A 7,798-nucleotide genomic window follows, 5' to 3' on the forward strand; every position below is an offset into this window, starting at 1 on the left:
AGTTGTTCTAACATCGCCACTGCAAGTACCAAAGACAGAGGGAACAAGGTGTGCTGACAAACTGTTAGCTAAGGTATCAGAAGATCCAGATTCACTATTAACTCAGCTACAAGAGAATTAGGATAAGTCATGTCACCTCTCTGGACTTTATCAACTAATTAAGGAGGCTGAACCTGATGAGCTTTGCCTTTTGGCTAAGTTAGGAGATTCTACGCCCCTCTCCCTAATAGATAAATCCCTGGGTCACTTTTTCTCTTTATTGTTGCTCATCTCTAATAATTGATCCATAATAAACTAGCATCTATAAGAACACGGTTTACACAGAATAAAACTTACTTGCAATTCAATGCACAAAAGCCGGTCCCCTATTGGGGCGGTTTTGATTGTTGCTGGGAGATGAGGATGATATAGTAGAAATAAGGACTAGCCCAGGAATCAGGCAGACATGGTTCAAATCTCGGTTCTGGACTTCCTAGCTGTATGAACCTGCTTAATGCACTCCTCTCTGTAACTGTTCTCTCAACTGTAAGATGAGAATGTAAATGCAAATCTTGATGACCCATTGTCTGCTATACCTGGGCAGCCTTTTGCAGAATTTTTCCCCAACTCATCCTTTCCCAAAATAACCTACTTCCTTCCAGGAAGACTCTCTTACTGGCTGTCTCTCTTTGCTTTAAGTTGCAAGGGCTGGGAAGATTAGAAGAGTTCCGGCTTTATTAACACCGTGTATAAAACTAGGGAGGTTTGTTGAAAGTAGTGAGATACACTATAATCTCAGCAAGTATAATCTCCATTTGTAAACTCACATCTTTAGGAGTTAAAATTTTTTTATTTTCAAATAAAAGAATAAGAAGTGATAAACTGGATGTTCCGCTACTCTTTCAAAATCAAGCAGAAAATTTAGTTTTATAGGTGGGTTCAAGACTCCTATCTTCTCTGAACTATTTAAATGATTTAGCTCATATCTCCTCCTCTTCTACGCAGTTTTGTTGCTCTTCTGTTACAGTGCTTATCTCTGTGCAAGTCCTGTGGGACATCCCTCCCTGTCCCCCTCCCTCTTGTCTCTTCCCTTCTTCCCACCCTCCCTCCCCCTCTATCCCCTTCCCCTCCCTCTTTCCCTCTCCCACTCTCTTCCTCTCTCTTCCACTGCAGTTTGAGCCTCTAAGAGGCAGACCCAAAATCTGGTTCCTCATTTTGTGTGCTGCCACTTAGCACAGACTCTTTCGGACGACTGGCATTCAATCACTGTTTGTTCATTTGAATTGATCATTATAAACAAATTTCTTGCAGCCGATATGGACCAGTGCCTTTTCCATTGGAAGTTCTTCCTGAAAAACACATGGAGAATGGGGAAATGAGGACAGAGCAAGTAATCTAACCTACAACACTGCGAGGCCCCATGACACACCCAGAATGCAACAGTCCAAATATGAATTCAGTCCTTGGCTTATTTTTCTTTTCTTTGTTGGCTTCAAAACTGACCTTGAGTCATGCGGTAGACTATGATACAAATAGAACCATTTTTTTATTGTTGTTCTTATGTTTTCTTTTTGTATTCTACAATAAAATCCAGAAGTGCCTTTTCAATGGATCACTGAAAGAAATCATAATAGAATATTATGTAAAACATTAAAATAAACATATACATATGGGAATTAACAATAGTGTTTAAAAAATAAAATGCACCAGGGGCTTAGCAAATCCTTCTAAGAGCTTCAATGAAACCCACATTCTGACATCCATACTCTTACCCTTAGAGGAACAATGGACATAATGTAGGCTAGACAAAGGATTTCAGCATGAATGGCCTAAGAAAGAATCAAGAAACTTAAATATTTTTAAGTAGAATAAATTTTGCAAAAAATATACTTTTTGCAAAATTTTTTATATATAGATATAGATATAGATATATCTCCATATATTCAGTAGAAGTAGTCATAGATATATGAGTAATAATTATAATAAAACTAACATATTGAAGACATTGTCAGGCATTCTACTCAGGCTTATATATTATTTAATGACAAAATAATTTTGTGTGATACAAAATTGAGTGTTAAGGACATTAAATAAGTTGGTAAAGCTGTGTGAATATTAAGTAGCAATGTCAGTATTTGAACCCAGAAAATTCAACTTCAGAGCCCTCAGTATTAATCACTATAATATTTTTAGTATATTTAGTAGATATAATAACATTGTACCCAAAATATTGTAAAATCCAGATACAAATTTAGGAAATTTACTATATACATGAATAATAGTTAATTTTTTTTTAACATCAAACTGGATAAACATTAAAACATGGGACCACATCTGTTTCTTACATAAATTTGCCAGTAAGTGGTAGTCAAAACCTAAAGCAATCTTTTTTTAAAGTTTTTATGGAAGTACTGAGGATTGAACCCAGGGCCTCATGCATGCTAAGCATGTACTCTACCACTGAACTATACCCTCCCCCAAAAGCAATCTTGAACTTAGTGCCTGGGCAGAAATAGTCTTGCTGACCAACAGTCTCCCCATCCTCAACCCCTCATGCATTTCCTTGCTTCCACTCCCAAACTTTTCACGTAAACATAATTTAGCTAGGCCAACATCCAGAGTTGGATTATGGCTTCAGAAATTTTAAAAACTGAAAGACTATAATTTGAAATAAAAAGAAAATAATACCAAATTGAAAAGCTAAAATTACTATACAAGTGAAAACAAATAGCCTTATGGGAACATTTTTACCCAAAGCTTTTAGCATTAATCCATTGTAACAATTCTTATCATTTGGGGAAGGTAACCTTCTTCCAGTTCCTAAAGCAGCATCTTTGAAGTGGGACCTGTGCCCTCATAAGAACTTCCATTGGGCTGAAAGAAGAAAACATATAGAACTTCTACTTGTGTTTATTTGAAAATATAAGTCGATTATTTTACAGATATTTAAAACATAAATGGACATGGGAGGCTTGACACAGGGCAACCAGCAGATGGGTCACATGGTCACACTTGAATAGTATTCAAGAAACATCCACAGGAAAGAGTGGGACCTTTAAAACACAGAGGGATTGGCAGTGGAAATTTCATTCATTTTTCTCTCTTTCACTGTATTGCAATAACTTGTAGTTTATTTTTACTCACTTAAGTGAATTTATAAATTATATGAGCTACTCTTAAACAATCTACTCCTAATAAAATGTGTCCTAAAATATTTCTACTAAGAAATTGAAAGTTGAAGGTAATACTTACCATGCAAGCACAACAAAATCCAAGAACATAGAGAAGCTAAGCATTTTAGTAGAACAAGTTCTTGATCAGCCCTTCTACAAAGTAAAAACAAGATGAAAATATTTACATTCATTAAGAAGACTATTCCAACTATGGATTTAAACCATTTTAATTAATTATGAAGCTCTTCCTGAGGGCATATTGTGCCTTGATAGTTTACAGGTAAATAATATTATGATGCCACTGTGACTAAGATGCTGCTCTTTCATTTTTCTAGCAGTGCTTTGGACATTTGGTACTAAAATAAGTACTTCTCAAATTTTCCCTCAAGGTAATTTTATGCTTAGGGATCACTTTTGAGATCCCTTAAGAGCAAAAGACTGAAATCACTAGAGAAACACTTGTTTGGTCTGCTGCAGAGAAATGTCTGCAGGAAGTAAGGGACAAGAATACGACCAAAAGCTAAAACACAATCCTTCGGCAGGCAAAAGAGTTTGAAGGCCCATAAAACACAAGAATACCTTTTTCAAATTCGCTTCTCCCATTCAAATCTACACAACTTTACGAAGTAACTTTTTCAAAAATCACGGCTCTTACAGCCAGTTTAGAAATAAACTAAGTTGAGAAGCAGATCTTTGCATTTCTTTAATAGAGTGTGTATATCAATTGTGGATTGTGGAGACCACATGTTGCAGCCTTATGTGATGGACTCAGCCTGGAGTCACATGAGAGAAAATCATCAACAAAAGCATACCCACACCATATTCTAATGTGAGTAAGAAATAAACTTGATGATGATAAGCCAGTGAAGACCAGGGTTACTACAAAAGAGAAAGGACTACTCAGACTAATGTGATTGCTAATAATATATTAATGAGAGCAAAATGTTTTTATACCATTGTTAAATGTAATAAAATTTTTCATGTAATTTTATTTTATCTTTATGGAATGTTTTTAAAATCTATATGTTTTGCATGTGTCTAATAATACACATAATATATTTCCAAAGTAGTACAATATACATATGTTTGGGTTGCGTGATAAAGATATTTTTTGCTTGATGAAGAAGCAATCGAAAACATTTGGAAATAATTAGCTTAAAATACACGCTCAGTTACTAAATTTTCATCACTAGCTATTTCACTCTTAGACTTATTTTCCTCACAAGACTGATCCATATATCTAGGTCCTAAAAGACAAGAAAATGAAAGTCAGCTGCATTCTACTTCCACACATTTCTTCTAATCTTTGCCTACTCTTAACTGACATAGGTCACCATACTCAAACTAATGGTTTAATAGAGTGTAAGTACCAAGGAATTAAATCAGTTAGTATGCATGACTGAGGACAGTGTCCTCTAAAACACTCATATCCTTGAAGTTCTGTAATATATAAGCATTACACACATTAGAAATAAGGACAGAAACAATATGCTTCATAAGGAAAAAAGTTAAAAATAAGCAAGTGTAAACTTTTAAAAACACATACATATATCCACATACATGCATAAACAGATAACACACATATACAAATATATGTGTATACTTATACAGCTATTGTGTATTTATTTTATAGGGTTGGAAAAAAATTTAATCCTAGAGACTTTTACTACTCAAGCTGAAAGTAATTAGAGGTAAAAATTGAAATGAACCTTAGCTGCAAGGAAAAATTGAGGGTTTTGGATTTCATTTTCTTGAGCTAAACCAAGATCACATGTTTGTTTCAATAGTTTGATAGAAAATTTTTGTCCTATTCAGGTTCCAAAGCCAAAAACAGTCAATATTTCAGCTCTTAACAGCCATACATCTTTCAAGAATAGCTGGTATCTGCTCAAGGGTTCACATCAGAATGTATCCATTTGAGAACTTTGTGGCTCTTAAAAGTCTAGGATTAAAAGAAGTAGAAAGAGTGGCCTTTGAAATCTTTGAAACTGTTGACAGCTCTGAGCTCTCTGAGACCTCTTGGTCACAAAAGCATCTACTGAGTATACTCTTGGACCATCTCACTAGAAGTGTTCACCCCTTCATCTAATCAAAAGTTCGACCTTTTAGGTCATTTTTTGAGAGTTTCAAAAGTTCTTTTAAAAAGGCAAGGCCAACATTTTACAACAACCAAAGCCAGATGAAAGTGTTCAGAGTATGTGGTGGTTCCGTCTCAACTTCAAGGAAACCCCTCCTACAGTAGTGGTTTTGTCTCATTCTCTCTCAAATCAGGAGTGTTAGGGACTGAGTAATTGTGTTTCTCCAGCATTCCTATGTTGAAACCCCAATCTCCAAAGTGATGGTATTGGGAGAGAGAGCTTTGGAAGATAATTAGGTCCTTAGGGTGAAGGTTTCATGATTAGTGCCCTTAGAGTAAGTAAGAGACGTGAGAGAAATGATCTCTGCCGTGCAAGGATACAGTAAGAAAGCGGCCATCTGCAGACCAGTAAGAAGACTTTAACCAGACAGCGGACCTGCTAGTACCTTGGTCTTGCACTTCCCAGCCTCCAGGGATAAATGCTTAGTGTTTAAGCCATCCAATCTATGGTATTTTACTGTATCAGCTGACTAAGACAAGTGGTAACCAAACAACCACGTGATCTTAACATAGCAAGCTACCTGGATACAAAATTGAGGTTACAAATGCCGTAGGTTGATAGCACAGTGTTGAGAAATCGATGTTGCAATTCTCTGTCATCTTTACTTCTTAGAAATAACTCAGTTCATATCAATCATTGTGGTAAGAGGAACTATAAATCTCCTCTCATCTCTTGTGGTCAGTGGAGTTGCCTCTTCATTAGAGAGATGGCATTTTGGTGGGATGTCATATATTAGTAGTCAGTGCAGAAATCTTTTTAATGCATATTGTAGCTAAAGGCAGGGAAAGGACAGTCTCCTGACACAATAAGGTCATGGTTATTCATTCATAAGAATAAGTAATAAAGTTTTCACAGTAAAGGGTGTTTGGATTTTTTTTCAGCCTTTGAATTATTTGGGAGAATTTATACTGTTTCAGAAGGAAGTGGCAAGATGTGTCTGATTTTCAGTACTCTATAAAACACCAAATGTCACCCCAAGTGCGTGTTTCTCTCATATCTTGTTTCTATAAGACAACAGCAGCCAGAAGCCGCTGGTCAGTCCATCCCCAGCTCTTATGGAGTAGCTATTATTAGGCCAGGGAGCGAGAGCCAAGAAAGCCATTGACATCTAAGACTACAGCATGGAAAAGCCACAAAAATGGGTTAACGTGGACTGAGATTTTATCATGGGAATAAAAAGGCACAGTTCCTTAGGATTTGTCCTTTCCCAGACACACCCAACAAATAAAAGAGGAAGATGTGGTTAAAGGGAGAGAGAACATCACAATATTAGATGGAATGGTCCAGGGAAATGTCCCACCCACATTAACCTCTCTCTGTGAGGATACTGAATAGACTGATACCTCTAACGGGACAGAAAAAGGAGAGATGGACACATGGCTTACATAGTGCAATTAATCTTTCCTACCCTGAATAGCTGACTACTGAAAAAATAAAGAACAACAACAAAAAAGATTGTGGTAGGTGTATTAGTCTGTTTGACCTGCCTTGACAGAACATCACAGACTGGGTGGATTTAACAACAGAAATTTATTTTCTCACAGTTTTGGAGGCTGGAAGTCCAAGATCAAGGTGCTGACAAAGCTGGTTCCTGGTGATGCCTTTGCTCCTGGTTAGCAGAGGCCCATCTTCTCACTGTGTCTGCACATGGCCTTTCCTCTGTGCACAGAGAAAGAAGTCTCTGATGTCTCTTCCTCTTCTTATAAGGACACCAGTCCTAAGGGATTTAAATTTGATTACTTTCTTAAGGGTCCCATCTCCAAATATAATCACATTGGTGGGTGGAGCCTCAACATATGAATTTTGAGGGGACACAATTCAGCCCATACAGTAGGAGACATCATGTTTTAAGAAACTAAAACTTTATGGGATAAAAGGGTAGAATAGCAAATGAAGCCAGGGGTTAAGTTACTGCAAATAAATGTATCTTATAAGGTCCTGACTAATTGTAATAGTGCAACTTAATTCTGAATTTCCCACTGACCGAGGCAAAGACGCAAACAGCATCAGTTATGGAACCCACAAGAGCAGTAAACTCATATTTGCTTCTGAGAGGAAGTAAAGCTTTTTGTAGAGTTAAGGCCTGAAAGCTGTTTCCCCCATTTTAATAACATCTTCAGAGTTCAAGCAAAAGCCAGTTAAATAACATTGTGTCTTACTGTACCTTTCACTGCTAGCTGTCAGAATAAAGACAAATCACACATTTAGTGAAAGTGTTTCTACGAAAATCCACACAATGTAGGCCAAATGCATAGCTATTTGGTGACACTTTTTGGTAAGCTAAGTCCAACAATTGTTATTTATGTATCTAAAATAAATAATAATGGGGTAGTATAAAATTGTCTCCGTTTTCTGACTTTTGCTTATTAGAAAATTATACTATGGCATATTTTTAGCAAAAAAGGAAAAATAAAAAAATTCTAAATAATATAGATGCAAAGAGGCTTTTTGTTCATGTGTCTTATCCAAATACTCAATGTTATTTTTATTTTACAAATTTGGGAGGGC

General features: G+C 36.3%; 1 long non-coding RNA gene across 1 annotated transcript; it reads right to left on the bottom strand.

The window, feature by feature from the left end:
* Nucleotides 1-1,129: 1,129 nt before the first annotated feature.
* LOC116148928 (uncharacterized) lies at nucleotides 1,130-3,245 on the bottom strand. The gene is made up of 3 exons (XR_004132522.2): nucleotides 3,232-3,245; nucleotides 1,483-1,594; nucleotides 1,130-1,328 (listed from the first exon to the last, which is right to left on the bottom strand). It is a non-coding gene; the product is annotated as an uncharacterized LOC116148928 (long non-coding RNA).
* Between the last annotated feature and the right edge of the window lie 4,553 nt (nucleotides 3,246-7,798).

The sequence above is a fragment of the Camelus dromedarius genome, chromosome 20 (genome assembly GCF_036321535.1).
Source record: "Camelus dromedarius isolate mCamDro1 chromosome 20, mCamDro1.pat, whole genome shotgun sequence".
NCBI classification, from domain to species: Eukaryota; Metazoa; Chordata; class Mammalia; order Artiodactyla; family Camelidae; genus Camelus; species Camelus dromedarius.